This window comes from Equus caballus, chromosome 20, assembly GCF_041296265.1.
Source record: "Equus caballus isolate H_3958 breed thoroughbred chromosome 20, TB-T2T, whole genome shotgun sequence".
Taxonomy (NCBI): Eukaryota; Metazoa; Chordata; class Mammalia; order Perissodactyla; family Equidae; genus Equus; species Equus caballus.
Window position 1 is genome coordinate 6,114,309 of NC_091703.1, and position 17,197 is coordinate 6,131,505.

A 17,197-nucleotide genomic window follows, 5' to 3' on the forward strand; every position below is an offset into this window, starting at 1 on the left:
AAGAGTTGGAAGGGCCTTTGGCTCTCACCTCGCCCAGATCCAGGAGAACCGAAAAGAAAAGGAAAAAAATCACTGCTTTAGCCCGCGTGCTGGAGGTGGAGTATCCAGGCGCGCCTGAGGCCGGTCAGACTCGTAATGAGGCTGACATTAGCGGACCACCTATAGTGAGCCGGGCTAGTTGCAATTCTCTCCGCAACCCTGTAGGGAAAAGGTGTTGCCCCATTTCGCTGATATAGAAATTGAGGCTTAGAAAGCGTGATTAAGGTGACTGGTCCAAAGATTTGGGACTTGCAAGTGTTCCGGAACCTGGTTCATTCTGCCGGTCGCATGGAAAGCCAGCCAATCACCAAGACAAGGAGTTTGCAGCGAGAAAGCGTTCATTCCCCAGGCAGCCAAGAGAGGAGAGGGGAAAACAAATCTCAAATCTGCCTCCGACAAAATGGGGATTCGGGCTGTTTATGGGGTAGCGGTCAGGATGGTCCAATGGCTGCATAGATGACTGGAGGTAAGGAAGGGTGAGGTAACTGATGATCCCTGCAGGGTGGTCAAGCTTCGTGGCTCTTCACTGGTGCACGTTCACAAAATGGTGGCGTTGGCGTGATCTGAGGGTGGAGTTTTCAGCTCCCGGGCAGGAGGTCGCCTATTGGACACTTGCACAGATCCAGTTGGTGGGTTAGTGGTCTCCCTTGGCCTGAGCCGGACAGGAGTTGACCTTAGTTCCTAAAAAACAACTCACGTATCCATCACTGTGGTGACCCAGGTGTCAGGGATGTTACCTAAGGAACCTAGTGGGCGTTGGGTAATGTGTTGCCTAAGCAGCACAGCTAACAGTGGGCAAGAGAACAGCTAAAGGCAGCAGTTAATAATTACCAAGAAAAACTTGACCAACTAGCTACATAGTCATTAATGGCTAACTGTCCACAGGTTTCACAAGCGGTCAGAGTTGTGATTCAAGTCAGTCCTCATAAGTCCCAAGTAATTTTATTATTCTGTCCTGATGGCCCATTATTATTTGTGCTTCATCAGGCAGATTTAGGTAATAGTGTGGTGGAGGCAAGAGCGAAGCCCATAGAGAACAGTTTGGACTTACTCCAAAACCTTTCTTCAGGTGTCACAAGGTGGTGGCTGGTATGCTGAGCGGAATCTGTCAAAGACCCCAACCCTCTCCCAGGCTGGGTTAGGGGACCCTGGGGGTACTGGAAATGCACTGGTCAGAAACTGCAGATACTGGAAGATTCACTGGGCTCCAGAAGATGAGACACTTCTCATAGAAATATTACTATTTTTAAAAAGTCCCTTACTGGTAAGCATATTTGGTCTGTGAAACCTTTCGTAATACAAATGAACTCTTCCCAGGCTTCAGCCTGCTATATTTCACACAGAAAAGTGGAGTGTGGGAGATTAGCTATCTTGGTCAAAGTATAATTTAAGAAATATTAGAGGAGCAACTGTCAAAGATTTACTCAGCTCATTAATTGGGGAACCAGCTGGATGGAAAAGAAGAATTTGAAAGACCGGTTTGTATAGTCAATGTGAAAACGGTTGCCAGAATAGATTACAAGATTAGAAATGAAATTGACTAATGTCCTGCAGGGCGATAAAACTGGAACCACTGGGGCAGTTTTTTTTTTTTTATTGGACAAATCATTTGTATCTCTACCAGCAGACATTTGCTAAAGACCTATTATTATGCTAGAGTTTGACGGAGGGAAGATGGTTGAGAAGACAGATATTCTGGCAGTGAGTTCATCTTGGGTCCACCTTTGGTCACTAAACTGTAGCTGGGAGTCCGGGCCATGCCATTTGAACCTGGTAACCATGGCCTTGTGGGTGAGGAGACCAGTTCTCAGGAAAAGGGAACCATTGTGAGTTGGTAGCTACTCCACCTGAGCATGAAGATCATTTTATCCATGCTAAGGAGTTTGGCTTCTGTGTTACGAGCAGGGGAGAGCCATTGAAGATATAACCAGTGTGTCTGGTTATCCAATTCTTAGTGCAAACGTATACGCCTAGTACATCCTCAGAGTGTAATGCTCCTGGGCAAGAGTAAAGATTGCAGACCACCAGTCTAGACCTCATCCAAAGTTCTAATCTCCACCCTGTTATATGCTCAGGTTTTTTGGTGCTTATGAAGGCTTTGGGAGGGGTCTGTCCTATCTGGTTAGATGCTGTCTTAGAGTATTGATTGGAGCAGAGGGGTCTACTTGGGACTGCAGTTGATGCTGCCTTTGCACACAGCGAATCCTAGACCCCCTAGTGGTCACAGGAGGAGTTGTCCTCTGCTATACTGAATCTTAGGGGCCAGGATGTCCACTTCACAGTGTTGTGCTCAGTGGTGGGGCTAAATGTTTGTTTTTTAAGGTCACAGAGTAGAATCTACCATTTGTGATTCTCCTGGCAGTCATATTGATTATTTTTATTTCCGACATTAAACCATCAGATACTGTTATTATGACATATAAAAAGTCATGAGGGGGGCCGGCCCCGTGATGTAGCGGTTAAGTTCGGGCTCTTTGCTTTGGCGACCTAGGGTTCGCAGGTTCAGATTCCAGGTGTGGACCTAGCATGGCTCATCAAGCCACGCTGTGGCAGCATCCCACATAAAATAGAGGAAGGTTGGCACAGATGTTAGTTCAGGGCCAATCTTCCTCACAAAAAAACCCCCCAAAAGTCACGAGGAACTATTCTGGCAGCACCGTCCAATTAACACTGTAAGCCAGAAACTTGAAAGCATCCTGGACTCCTTCCATCTCACTGATGCCTCACTTCTATCAGTTGCCAAGTCCTAGTGATTCTGTCTCCTAAATATTTCTTCATTTTCCCCTTTTCCCTTACCACTGCCTTAACTCAGGCCCTCATCACGTTTGGGTTTTTGTTACTTTGATTGATTACCATTACTTAGATTACTGTAACAGCCACTTAACCAGTTTTGCTGACTCTAGCCCCAAATCTGCAGCCCATTCTCTACCTGCTTCCTAACTGATCTCCCTAAATTGAACATCTGACACTACCTGCATCATTCTCCCCTAATCTTCCTCCATCGCTGAAAATCTTGTAGTGGCTCCCCTTTGCCTTCTGAACAAATCAAATCTTTTAGCCTGTCCCGTAAGGCCTTCAAAATCTGGCCCACGCTTACCTGCCCAGTTCATCTCTCACCAGCCCCACCCTTGAACCTTCTGTCTCAGATGAACTTGGCACGCTCAGGTTCCCTGACTCTCCATAGTACCGTGTTCTCTCAGTCCAGGCACCATCTTATCCAGGAAGTCTCTCTGACCCTCAGCTGGGGAGTGCTCCCCTTCTGAGTTCCTATAGTCTTCCTGGGCTTCTCTCTCTCATAGCGTTTCTGTCACTACGCACATGTCTGCTTAGTAATTTGTCTCGTTACTCACCCAAGGGCACATCTGGAGAAGAAGTCTCCTCTTAGAGTAAACCCCCTTTCCTAACACACTTCTTGACACAAAATACTCCGTGAATGTGTGTTGAGTGATGGATGAGCTGTTGAAAGTTTCTATTGAGGCCATGTTTTTCCATGTTTGATAATAAGTTGTGAGTAAATTGCTACCTTTTTATTAAGTTGTCGGAATTAATATCAATGTTTTTAAGCTTTAAAATATTTCTTTGTCACTGAGTGGTAACTTGAGGAAAAGAAATTTGACTATTGCCAGCTTCCTGTGCTAAAATGAACTAGAAAAATTGGTACCAATGAAACTATGGTATTACTTAAGTATAAATTTCTGGGGGGACTATATATCTTCTTGTGTTGGTCATTAAAGAGTATTGGTCCGTGTTCTGTGTTCCATGCCATAACTGTTTCCTGCTGTAGCTCTGTGACACTGCTTGAGATCAATTAAACCTGTGTTGTTATTATTATGCCTACTTTATCAAATTACTTTACCTCCCCCCCACCCCCAGTTAGTCTTCATATCATCTTCCTACACGGTCTTACATGTTCATGTCAAAGCTATTGAAAATATTCTGGAATCTTCTCTGCTTTTGAGTGTTCTTTCTTATTCTTGGTTGTTATGATTTAGAGAAGAAAGACTTTTCAGAAGCAAACATCTGACTCACCATTACACCTCAGCCTTAGTTCCCTGACCTGCATGATGACAGCACCCAATGCTATTTTATCCACATTTTCTTGTGCTGCACAAACATTACACCAAACTTGTCCTTGAGGTTTAATTTTCAACTATTCTTCTTTAGCAAAGAAATCTCCATCACTTATCCCCCTCTGGTTATGCTGATACACTCCTCCGTGGTGTCTGCTCGAGTGTTCAGTGAGTCTGTATTTTGTTTTATTTCTTCCATTGTGTCTTTCATCTCCAATATTTCTGATTGATTCTTTATAGTTTCAATCTCTTTTGTGAAGTAGCTCCTGAACTTGTCGAATTGTTTCTCTATGTTCTCTTTTACCTCATTGAATTTTTTGATGATAGCTGTTTTGAATCCTTTGTCACTTAGATTACATATTTCTGTCTCCTCAGGACTGATTTCTGGGTACTTGTCATTTTCTCTCTGGTCTGGAGATCTAATATAGTGTTTGATATTGCTAGAGGGAGTTGCTCTGTTCTTTAGCATCCTGGTGTTATTTATAGTTACCACCTATTGCCCCTGGGTGGAGGTTAAGAGCCAGGTATTCTGAGCCCTCTGCCTTCAGCTGAAATCCCAGGGGCAGGAGCTGGGCTGAGCGGCACTTTCTCCTGCGTGCTCTCTCGGTTTTCTCCCTCTGCTCTCCTGGGGTGTTGGCTTAATAAGGTCACCCACTGTGAAAGCCTTTGCCCTGGTAAAGGGCTTCCCTCTAGGCTGCAAGGGCACTTGGGAGTCCTTGATGTTCCCATGAATGAACATTCCTCCCCTCATTCCTTCCTTCTTGGAGGCCTCCCATGGTCCTGGATCTCAGCCTTTAGGGGTAGGAGTGAAGATTTCTCTTACCCCATTCCACCTCCCCTGAAGGGGGACTTCAGTCTCTCTGCCGTCTGTTGTATGGCTGCGTGTCTCTCTGACATTTTTGTGTTGTGTTTGGATGGCCTCTGTTGGAATATGGATTTTTTTTGTTGTAGGATGTTAGTGGGGAGAAAGTCCCAGGCAAGTTCACTCTGCCATGATGCTGATGTCACTCACTTATCTCCCTCTGAGAACTATCGGAATTGGTAGATATTACTGTGGAAGAAATGGCTGCTTTTTCCAGAGTCATTCCAATTTTTCTTGTTTACAGCAAAGCTTAACTTACAACCTGTCCAAATGCATAGAAAAGAACAAGAACAGGCTATAAGACAAAGTCAGCTGAGGAGAGCACAAAATAATCCTAAGTGGGAAATAAGTAAGAGAAACCTTACATAAATTGGAGAGGAGAAGCCCTGTAGGGAGAGCTCTCACACTCTATCATATATTGTCAGTTACACCAAACAGGAAGAGACAAGAGCAGGCATTTTAGACAGGAAGTAGAACTACTTTACGGCTGAAGAAGGATTTCTCTCTCCACCTGGCAACAGCTCAGCCAATCAGAAACACTGCAGCTCAGCCAATGAGAATCCGTTGCCTCCCTTAACTGCTACTTTCCCCCAATGGACTTTGCTTTAGAATAGCCCCTCCCACTCCCCTTTTTCTCTATAAAGGCAGCTCCCCTCCTTTATTCTCCAGATTTGCTTATGGTTCTACATAGCATGCATATCTCAGACCGCAATTCTTTTGGCTATTCCTGAATAAACTCATTTTGAAGGTAAAATAACTGGGGAATTTGCTTTTTAAGCTGATATATATGGTATCATAAAAGTGGGATCTGAAGGAGGCGACCCCCGATAGTTGGCAGCCCCCAGAACTGAGCAAGGTACCCACACTGAGCCCCTGTGCTCATCGCTTCTGTGAGTTGCCGCCTGCCTCTGTTTGGTGAGTCTTCTCTCGGATTCCGGGCTCTGCTCTCCTTGTGTTCTGAGCTCTCAGGCTGTCTTCAGGATCAGGAGAGGCTTTGTCCTCTCAGCACTTCGTCCTCCAGGTTGAAGGCTCTGACCTTGGGTTTAAGGCATCGTCCTTGGTGAGTACTCAGTTATTTTCTGAAGGAACCACAGTTCCTTTTGGGGCTCAGCCTTGCCTGGAATCCAGGAGTTTTCTTTGGTTTTCAGATTCCTTTTGGAGTCAGGGCTGGGAATCCAGCAACTTTCTTCTGTTCTTAGCCTCCTTTAGGGATAAGGGCTAGGACTGTAGTGACTTTCTTGGGTTTTCAGAGGAAATTTCAGAAACGGGATCCCTGCCATCTCAATGTTCTGAGGGAAACTCTCCTTCAGGGACCCCTGGTCAGCTTTATGTTGAAGAACTTTGGGGCCCTTACATGTGCGTTTTTAACTAAGTGGGCTAAACAGACCAAATGCAGTCCAGAATTGCAATGGCCATGTGGGGGAACTTTCGATCTCCCCAAACTAGCTTTTCCTAAAACCAAATTGGAAGACCACAGCTCTAAAGTTAAGCAAAATGAATGGTATGTCTATTTTCATTGGTGCTTGGAGGCTTCTGGACGTGCACAAAGCTCTGAAATCACCTCACGGCATGGAACCTTGTCTAAATTAGCCAAAACACCTAAAACACTGAGGGAGAACAAAATGGTTTCTGAAGCCTCACGTTCCCCCACCGTCTTTGTCTTGGGTGCCATCTTGTCTTCCCACACTCCTTTGTCTCAGGCTGCACCCCAGCAGCCGTCTTGTGCTCAGGCTCTACCCCTGACATCATCTTCCTCTCTTTCTCTCTGTGAAAACATGCTCCTTTAAGATCAGACCCCCTGAGGATTCAAATGGTTGTCGACGAAAATAATCCATAACCAATCTATAAAGGAAAATTTGGGTGAGTTTATTCTGAGCTGAAATCTGAGGACCATGGCCCGGGGCCTTTCTTCCCTAAGAAAGAAAGGGCACTGAAGAAGTGGGGTGCACAGAGTGGTTATATACCCCCAAACAGGATATTACACATATGATTGAAATGTCCCTCCCACAATAGTCACAAGATTGCCCTGTAGGCACAGCGCTTGATGCACACAGCAGGTAGTGGGTCTGCTATCTCGGAGGGCGTAGCAGGAGGCAAGTCTGTCGTCTCCAGCTGGGCGGTCACAGGTGAGCGCAGCAATCAGTTCCTAGCCTAAGGAAAGATGCTTAATCCTTAAGGAAATGCCAACGTTGGGAGGGGGAGGGAAGTTGCACCTTTATCTCAGGGGCCTTTGCTCTTGCCATAGGGAATATCTAAAGCAGATATACAATGCATGCTCAACAGCCACGGTCAGGCCCTTTCGGAAAGACAAGGTCAGGCCGAATTAGGTTTACACCAAATGGCTTCCTCATGTTCTCCAATATATGCTATTGCTTGCCATTTTTATGTGTCATGGTAAACCCCTAGTTACTATTTCTAAGTTAACTGGAGCAAATAAACAACTAGAAGGAAAAATTTAAATAGCAGTTACCCCAGACTTTTGATAATAGACAAAATGACTCCAACAACAGCTCTAAAAGGATCCTTAGAGCATGCAAATTAAAATATTCAGTAAAAGACTTTGGCCACTTAAACAAGTAAGCTCACCTTAGCCCATCTGCCAGAAATATAATTTGGATCCAACTGTTCTTTTGAGTTCTATATCACTGTACTGAGTCATAGCCAAAGTTTTAAAATGAAAGCAATGAGATCTCTGTTTATGTCTGTCTATGTGATGCGGGGTCGGTGAGCCGAGGAGTTGAAAGAAAGATTTCTTAGACTCTTAAGATCTGGCAGTAGTGCTCTTTTATTTAGAGAGTGGAATAGCATGGGGACAGGACCCATGGGCAGTCAGAGCTTCTGCTGCCGCTTGTGCTGCCCCCGCTGGCATGGGGACAGGACCCATGGGCAGGCAGAGCTGGTGCGTGGGGACAGGACCCACGGGCAGTCAGAGCTCCTGCTGCTGCCCCGAGTTGAGGGTTAGGGCTAAATTTAAGGCATAGGTATATGATTCATCTCTTTACAAGACAAAGGAAAGAACATGAAAAAATTTAAAATGGTATCAGTGCAGGTGGGGTCTGGTCATTGGGTGATCCCATGACTTTTAGACAAGAATCAAATCGGATTAAGTAAAGGTCAGAAGCCACCACCCTAAACCAGTTACATGAGATTGCCAGACAGCAACCAACTTAAGTTCTTGCCTCTGGCATTGATTAAGAGCTTCCAGAGATAAGACCATCCCCTCTTCTTCCTGGCACAGAGAGGGAGGCACCTTTTACAGATAGAGATTTACCTTACAAATGTAAATGTTTCCCAACAAAGGGGCAAACAAATTCCACTCCTTGGAGCCTGAATCTCATCTGTAGTTTTAAAACTAACCAGCCTAAAAATCCTCATCATAAGCCATTTTAAAATTAAGCAGCCTAAAAATCCTCATCATATGTGTCTATGTATGTTTTGAAAATGTGATATTTTCTACCTTTGGATGGTGTTGCCAAAGCAAGTTTATAAAGAGCTCTGTTTAGTTGGCTTGAAATTAAGCACTTATAAATTAAGTATTCCTAAACCTCAGAAATAGAAAGCAGACCAAATGTCTTCAAGTTTATATGCTCTAAGATTAATCTTTATTAAACAGAAGCTAGCTTAAGGTTATTGGTTTAATTGAAACAGGCATGTTTTTAGAGTAATCAACACTGAATATAATGCAGACATACAACTTTCATTCTTTCTGGGTTTATTAAATTCATGTTATTCTGTTATAAAATTTATCAGCAAGAAAGTAACTTAAGATGATTGGCTATTTAATGTGTAACCCAAGCATGCTTGTTAAAAGCATGTATTTTAAATAAATGTAAATAAGATCAAACTTTATACTAAGTTGAACTAAATAATGGATAATCATTGAATATCTAAATCACTTCCAAATAAGATGAACATTTATTACTGAATGCAGATTTATCTACTTTTGGCTTCCTATGGTTGAGAGGCTAAGATATTTGAGTCTATTAGTGAACATGTGAACACATTTTATGACATGCTGAGAAATTTTCTATGAAATAGGCATATGTTTCTAGAAATTTATAAAAGGTGTTTATAAACTCACCGAGCCACAAGATATATATAAAATATAGGTCACAATTGCTTACTTCTTAGTGTTTCACTGGGAATTAAGGATTCTAGGGGTTAAGAATTCTAATCAACATATGTAATAAGGTAAACATCTCCATATGCAAGGAAAGTAGGATGTGTATTTTGATAAAACAAAGTATGAGGAATAGAAATGCATTTTGTTGAGGGAAAAGAGAATAATTTTGTCCTAAGGAACAGCTGGTTATTTTTGGATGGGAAAGAGGAAAACATGGGACAAAATCTAAATGTAAAAAAGTCTAGAAGTTTTGTGGAAAGGAGTCTTGGGAAAGTAATTTTAACGTTTAGTCAAGCTGGCTAAGATGAAAATGAGTTTTAATACCAAAATAAGCTGGTGGAAAATTAAAATTTGGCTTTCTTTTCTGTTGAAAAAAGATTTGGGCCAGCCCCGTGGCCGAGTGGTTAAGCTCACACGCTCCACTTCAGCTGCGGGGATCCTGGGTGTGGACCTGCGCACAGCTCATCAAGCCATGCTGTGGCGGTGTCCCACATAGAAGAGCTAGAATGACTTACCACTAAAATACACAACTATGTTCTGGGGCTTTGGGGAGAAAAAAGGGGGAAGATTGGCAACAGATGTTAGCTGAGCAACAATCTTTAAAAAAAAAGATTTTCTTGGGCTATAGGTAAAATTTTGATAACAGATTGTGAAAGCTTCTTTACCTTTAAGTAATACACCTAGAACACAGGGACTTTGTGTTTTATCAAAATAATTTCCAGTCTTGTTTCCATCAAATCTTTAATTACTTAAAAGAACTGAGTCTTCTTAGTATTAAAAAAGGTAGGTTTTGCTTACAATCATGTAACCATTTATATTTGCCTTTGAAAACTTTTATTTATATTTTGGTCAAATAGATACTTACGTATTAATTCATAAGGATCTGTGATCCCATTTGGTCAAGCGTCCAAACCTTTTGATATTTTTGACAAGCTTCCTAAAATATTCAAATTCTAAATGAAGTCTTTTTGACCTGGATGTAACTTTGGGATTTTCTAGTAGGCATCAGGAACATCTCAAAAGATTTGTTTCCTCTCCTTATAGAAAGAGAGATATTACACTAATTAGGCTTATTTGGTATGTCAAGTCACATGAGAAGCGTGGTCAAATAAGCAATAATAAGCATTTTTAGGTTATATTTTATGGGCGAAGGTTACTAAAAAGTGCTCTAGAAATTGTATAAAATTCCTAAAAATATGATATGTCCTAATATAATGTTATTACCTGTAATTCTAGCTACTATCTAAGATGTATGTCACAAAATACCCAATTTTCCTTCTCAATTGCTTTTACCCCTTGCTTTTTGTCAGTTACAGATAGTTATTCTTTTACTCTGATGCTTTTACAAATATGTTTCATTTTCAAAGAGATTCGTGGAAAGACTTTGACAAGAACTCTGGAATACAGGTTTTGATAACTTTAAGATAACACTGAACTGGGCAGCAGTTTCTGGAACTTGAGTGGAGGACTAATTGCTTTGATGCTTTGTTTTGCAGATGTAAAAGACTCCTTTTCTTCATCCCCTTTAAGCTACCTATAACTTATAGCAATTTGGTAAAGTGTATCTTTGCAACAAGAGTTGAAGCATTTATCTTTTTCTCTCTACCTGATCCCTGCAGAATTTGGAAACTCTTAAGTATTCTTTTCATGATAATATATGCATTTGCATGGCCTCAGTGAATGTCTGTTCTCCTTGTAACAAGATCCAATTGGAAACATTGGCTGTGTTACTAAGGCTTTGACTAGAGTATTATATTCAAGAAAGATGTGCATAGACTCAGATATGACCAGGGAGCTTTAAGGAACTGCTTGAAAAATTGGCCTAGCACCTTGCTTACAAGGTTGCAGTGAAGCAATCTTAAAAAAGAGCTTATATGGTCAATCACTATTTTTTCTGCCTTCGTACAAATCATCAGGCCAAGTTTAATACAAACAAATTAGTTTTACTATGATTATCTTTAATAAAAATGGGAGTAGTTGTGGAGAGGGAAATTATGCTCGTACCTTTGTAGGTATTAAATTCTAGTCCTCTACTTAATCATCTTTAAGGTTTTGGTAGATTCCTGTAAGTTTGACTGGATCCTAATTCTTCTAGTTTCTTTAAATGTCTGGCTATGATACTGCAAACTGACATTTCGAATTTTACTGCCCTTGAAATATCTTTGGAAGGGACATACCAGGTCCTCCTCATTATCCAGATGTAGTCAGACTTCAGGGATTCAAGCCTTGGGTACACATCGCACAGTTAAAGAAGGCTCTACCTGACTTCTGGTCCTGTGCGAGTGCTGGGACCTCCAAATCAAAAACACTGGTAAGAGAAGCAGCTGACATCTGAGGCAGACAGCTTTCTCAAGATGACTGGACCAGTCCTCTATACTTTTCTTTCACTCTTGTTTCTTACCTTGTTTTCTCCATCTCTTTCCTGGAAGGGCAATGACCTTGTCTGCGTTTTTTGATCTTTTGAGAAAGGGGAAAACCTCTCTGATTGCTGGATCTGTTATTAGAAACCTTGGTCTGTCCAAGATAGTAATGACCCCTTAGTTCACCCCATATGTGATTTCACTGGGATTCCAGATGCTTGTTTGTCTAAATTGCTCTCCTGGCCCATTTTACTGAGTCAGGACACTAAGCCTGCTTAAACTTGTCCTTTGCTTTAATTTAACCCAAACTTGGAAGGGGAAAACAAGATCTTTTGAATATTTGTATAAAAAAGTTTTGTGGAACCATCAGTGTAAGTCAAATTGTTTGTATATTTCTTAACATGTCTGTGTATTTAGGCAAGCCCTTGGGATATAACAACATAGTGTCTGAGACTTGGTTATATAATGCTAATGCCTTTATGCTGATGAACGAGTCTATAGATAATATCACTTATATGGGAACCTTATGTACACCCCCGGTGACATCTTCGTCTGTGGTGATTTCAGTAATGGCCTTTATGCCTGGGCAACTCATTGCTTTGACAACCAGAGAATACAAAGACAGTGTGCTCTTGCCATATTCACTATCCTGTTCTCTCTACATGACCAGAGACCTCTCATTGATCTCTCCGATTAAATCTCCATAGTCACCCTAAACGAGAACTCCCAGGAGACGTATGTGACTCTGGGTTTGCCTCCATGGGGAGAACAGTTTCAGCTCATCAATGGTTGCTTAACTCATTGGCCAAGGTAGTTTTGGGCAATCATAGTGCCTTTGATTACTCGCTCAGCAAGGAGATGTCTGTGCAATGGCAAACACCTTCTGTTGCACATGGATAAAGCCCTCTGGGGAAGTAGGAACCCAATTACATAAGATTAGAAAGCAAACATATTAGTTACAACAAATTTCACCTGACAACCAACTTTTGCTTTATTCAGCTAGTTAACTTCAGATCTTGGCTCCTGGTTTAGAATCATCCTGTAGTCTGAGTTCATATTATTCCTTTTGATCTTAATCTGTATACTTGTTGTGAAGTTCTATCCCTATTGCCTATCAAAGCTCTGTAAAAAGGGCATGCCCAATAAGATGATGCTTGCTCAGCACTTAGAGATGATCTTTGATGCCTACAACATTGGAGAAACATAGACTTTAGATGAGAAATACCTGAGAGTTCTCCCTCCTAACCTTCCGTGTACTCGGATATGGCTTAAATGGTTTCCAACCACTATGCACTTTCCCTCCAACATGGGACACAAAAACCAAGAAAGGTTCCTCCTGCCACCAAGGGACAAGACCACATGTACAGAGGTCCTATACCTCTGTACTAACTGTTGATCAGCTATGCTTTTGTAGAAAGATCTTGACCAAAAGTGAAATGAATAAGAGAAATCTCAACTAACTTGGATCTGGAAGGCTTGCAGGAGGAGCTCTCATGCCCTATCATACATCATCAATTACTTCAAACAGGCAAAGACATATGCTTGCATCTTTGACAGGAAGTAGAACTACTTTACTACAGAATGAAGATTTCTCTCCCCAGCAAGAGCCCAGCCAGTGGGAAATGCTCTAGCTCAGCCAATGAGAAGTCATTGCCACCCTGAACTGTTCCTTTCCACCAATGGACTTTCATTTAGAATAGCTCCTACCTACTCCTCCTTTTTCTTTATAAAAGCAAGCTACCTTTCTTAGTTCTCTGGATTTGCCTATGGTTTGCCATAGCACGCACATCCTGAATTGCAATTCTTTTGGCTGTTTTTGAATAAACTCATTTTGAGGGCAAAACAACTAGTGAATTTTCTCTTTAAGTTGACATAAGCTATATATTCAGCACAATGTTACATAATTTACATTGATTCTAGGGCTGAGAAAGAGGTCAGGGAGTGGCATCCATGGTAGGTGGAGCAGATGACATCTTTATCGACTAGCAATGCTGACCCAGTCTCTCCTTTCTGTATAAGAAGTAAATTAAAAAGTCTATCCATAAATCACCAAGTTAAGACTTTAAGAAAGATTAAAAAGATACAGTTGATCATCATTATTCTCAGATTCTGTATTTGAAAATTCAACTAAAATTTATTTGTAATCTCAAAATTAATACTCATGGGGCTTTTGCAGTTATTCAGACAATGTATACAGTGTGGCAGAAAGTTTGAGTTTCCCTACATGCGTGTTCCCAGCTGAGGCTGAGCAAGGTGATGCAGTGACTTCCTGTTCCAGCTCTCATACTATAAGTGTCCTTATCGTGGACATTAAGTATCATGTTTTCCCACATTTTTATGTTTTTTGTTGGTGATTTCACTGTTTAAAATGTCCTCCAAGTGTAATGCTGAAGTTCTGTCCAGTGTACCTAAGTGCAAGAAGGGTGTTATGCACCTTATGGAGAAAAAATGTGTGTTGGATAGGCTTCCTGTAGGCATGAGTTATTCTACTGTTGGAATGAGTTTGACCTGAATGAATCAACAATATATATTAAATAAGATGTCTTTAAACAGAAACACACATAAAACAAGGTCATGCATGGATCAGTAGATGAAATTCTTGTGACCAGAGGTTCACAGAAACCTAACCCTGTATTTTCTCTAGGAGCAATGTGGTTCACTCCTCGCTAATTCAGTGTTCACGGTGACTCTAGAGAATCTAAATTCCACAAATAATGAGAATTAACTATATATGCAGTTGGCTTAGCCTGAGTTCTCTCAGAAGCAGACCCCAAACAAGGAGTTTATTTGGGAAATGGTCCCAGGAAACATTGGTGTGAGAGTAGGGAAGTAAGACAGGGAAGCAAAGGTAGCCATAAAGGGTAAATTATCAGCAAATTACCTCTATGGGCAATTGAGGCTCAACCTGGGCAACTCTGGGAGTCACTGAAGAACCTGTGCCTTGGAGTTTAATTCCATTATGGTCCAAGAACATACTGTGTATAAATTCAGTTCTTTTAAATTTGTTCAAGTTTGTTTTATGGCCCAGTGTGTGGTCTATCTTGGCAAATGTTCCATGTGTCTTAGAAAAGTTTGTATTCTATCAGTTGTTGGGTGGATATTCTTTGAATGTCACTTACTGATTTTCTGTCCACTTGTTCTATAGATTGATGAGACAGAAATGTTGATGTTCCTGAGTATAATTGTGAATTTGTCTATTTCTCTATTCAGTTCTATCAAGTTTTGCTTCATGCTCTGTTATTAGATGCGTACAGGTTGATGATTGTATGTCTTCATGATGAATTGACCTTTTTATCAGTATGTATTGTCCCTTTTATTCCTGAAAAATAATTTTTCTTGATCTGAAGTTTAATTTATTTGATATTAATATGGATAGTACAGCTTTCTTTTGATTGGGGTTTGTGTGATTTATCTGTTTCAAATACTACAGATACTAGAGAATACTAAGGATACTCCTTGGTATCCTTTTAATATGTATATCATTGTATTTGAAGTAGGCTTCTTGTAGACAATATATGGTTGTTTTTTGTTTAAATCCAATCTGACCATCTTTGTTTCTTAAATGGTGTGTTTAGATCATTTACATTTAATGTGGTTACTGATATGGTTGAATTAGGCCTTCCATTTTATTTTTCTGTTTGTCTCCCCTGTTTTTGTTCTTCCTTCCCCCTTCCTGCCTTCTTTTGAATATTTCTTAGTATTCCATTTTAATTCCATTCCATTTCATCTGTTACCTTTTTTGTCTATATCTCTGTATATATTTTTCCACTGGTTGCTCTAGAGATTATAATATACATGACTAAGTTTTCACAGTCTACTTAGAATAATATTTTACAGCTTCAGGTAAAACATAGATTTGCAACCATATAGGTCTCTTTATCCTCCGCCCTTTATCTTATAGTTGTCGTATGTGTTATACTTACATACAATACATTGATACCTTCCGAGACAATGTTAAATTTTTTGCTTTCAAACTTTGTACATATTTTAGAGAACCTTAAAAAGGAAAAATATCATTTAACCAGACTTTTATTATTTCTATTGCTTTTTCTTCATTCCTGAAGTTCCAAGTTTCCCCTGGGAACATTTGCCTTCAGGCTTAACTTCCTTTAGCAATTTCTCTTAGAGCAGATACACTGGCAATGAATTTTCTTTGTTTTCCTTCATCTGAGAATAACCTTATTTTACCTTCATTTCTGAAGGATATTTTCACTGGACATAGAATTCCAAGTTGACATTTCTTTTAGCACTGCAAAGATTTTAGACCACTGCATTTATGGTTTCTGATAGAGATCTTTAGTATTCTCTAGTATCTGTAGTATTTGAATTATTGTTTCCCTATGTGTAATGTATCATTTTGCTATGGAGATTTTCAAGATTTTTCTTTATCTTTTGTTTTCAGCAGTTTGATTTTTTATGTGTATAAGCATGGTTTTCTTTGAGTTTATCTTGTTTGGGACTCACTGAACTTATAGAATCTATAAATTTATGTCTCTCACCAAATTTGTGGAGTTTTTAGTCACTGTTTCTTCAAACATTTTGTCTATCACAATATTGTTCTCTTCTTCAGGGACTCTAATGATATTGATATTGCCCCACAGATCCCTTTGACTGTTTATCTGTGTTTGAATAGTTTTTCTGTCTGTTCTTCAGACTGAATAATTTCTATTGATCTGTCTTCAAATTCACTGATGGTTTTCTCTGTCATCTCTATTCTGCTGTTGAACCTCCCTAGTTCATTTTTTTCTTTTAGATATTTTATTTTTCAGTTCTAAAATTTCTATTTGGCACTTTTTTATAGTTTATCTCTCTCTGCTGACAATGTCTATCTTTATTTCCATTTCAGAAGTGCTCACATTTACCTCATGGAGGAAGATTATAATGGCTACTTTAAATTATTGACTCCTATTGGTTTTATTTCACATTGCCTCATGAGTTTGGTATCTTGCATTTGGCCACTTGGATTTTCTCTGTCTGTGATGCTTTGTGCTCCAGCTTGTCTGTTGTGCTCCTCCACCCTCATTGTCCAGTCATACATTGGGCAGTCCTGCATTTGACAATACCATGTCAAAGGGATGTCTTGGGTCCTCAGCTAGGCTATTAGATCTTTGCTGATTAGGTTAGGACTATTGATTCCTTTTCTATCCCCTCCCCCAACAGTGTCTTCAGTGTGTTTGATCATGCAGGACAATTTGAATTAAATTGAAGTAAGTTGATTCTTTGATAGAAAATTCACAAGTTGAATTTAGCCAATATACTTTGTCTATTACAATGTGATTATTATCTTGAATAACTCTTTTCATTTTAAGCATCAGTGGAATTTTATGGAGCAGAAATGTAGTGTACATTTCATACTTCCCAACATTTTTAGTCCAATTATAATTGGAGGCAGTGCTCATAAATCTAATTCTACACCTTACAGAGATTCCATAGGTACCCAGGCCAGATGGGATTAATGTATTAAGTGTTGCTGTCAATCACAGAAAGTTGAAACAAAGCCTTTATTAACGTGATTGATATAACAGGAATGATCTGCCATTCATCTGCTATGGTCAACTGCTTCATGAAGATGTTGGCACTGTTTAGCAAGGCTGGAAAATTGATTGATTCACTCATTCTTCAATCAGTCCTTCAACAGACATTATTGATCATTTAGAGTGTGTCAAGCAGTAGCAGAGGACTCTGTTGGAGTGAGACTGAGGCTTTCATGCAGAGCTCTGGGTACTCACAGAGTGAAGAGTGT

The 17,197-nt window shown here is 40.4% G+C and overlaps 1 long non-coding RNA gene across 2 annotated transcripts in view; it reads left to right on the top strand.

The window, feature by feature from the left end:
* Positions 1-367: 367 nt before the first annotated feature.
* Positions 368-17,197, top strand: part of LOC111769246 (uncharacterized) — an 80,606-nt gene continuing 63,776 nt past the window's right edge. For both annotated transcript variants that reach the window (XR_011429869.1, XR_011429870.1), the window contains exons 1-2: positions 368-505; positions 1,109-1,303. This is a non-coding gene — a long non-coding RNA (uncharacterized lncRNA). The remainder of the gene's footprint in view (positions 506-1,108; positions 1,304-17,197) is intronic.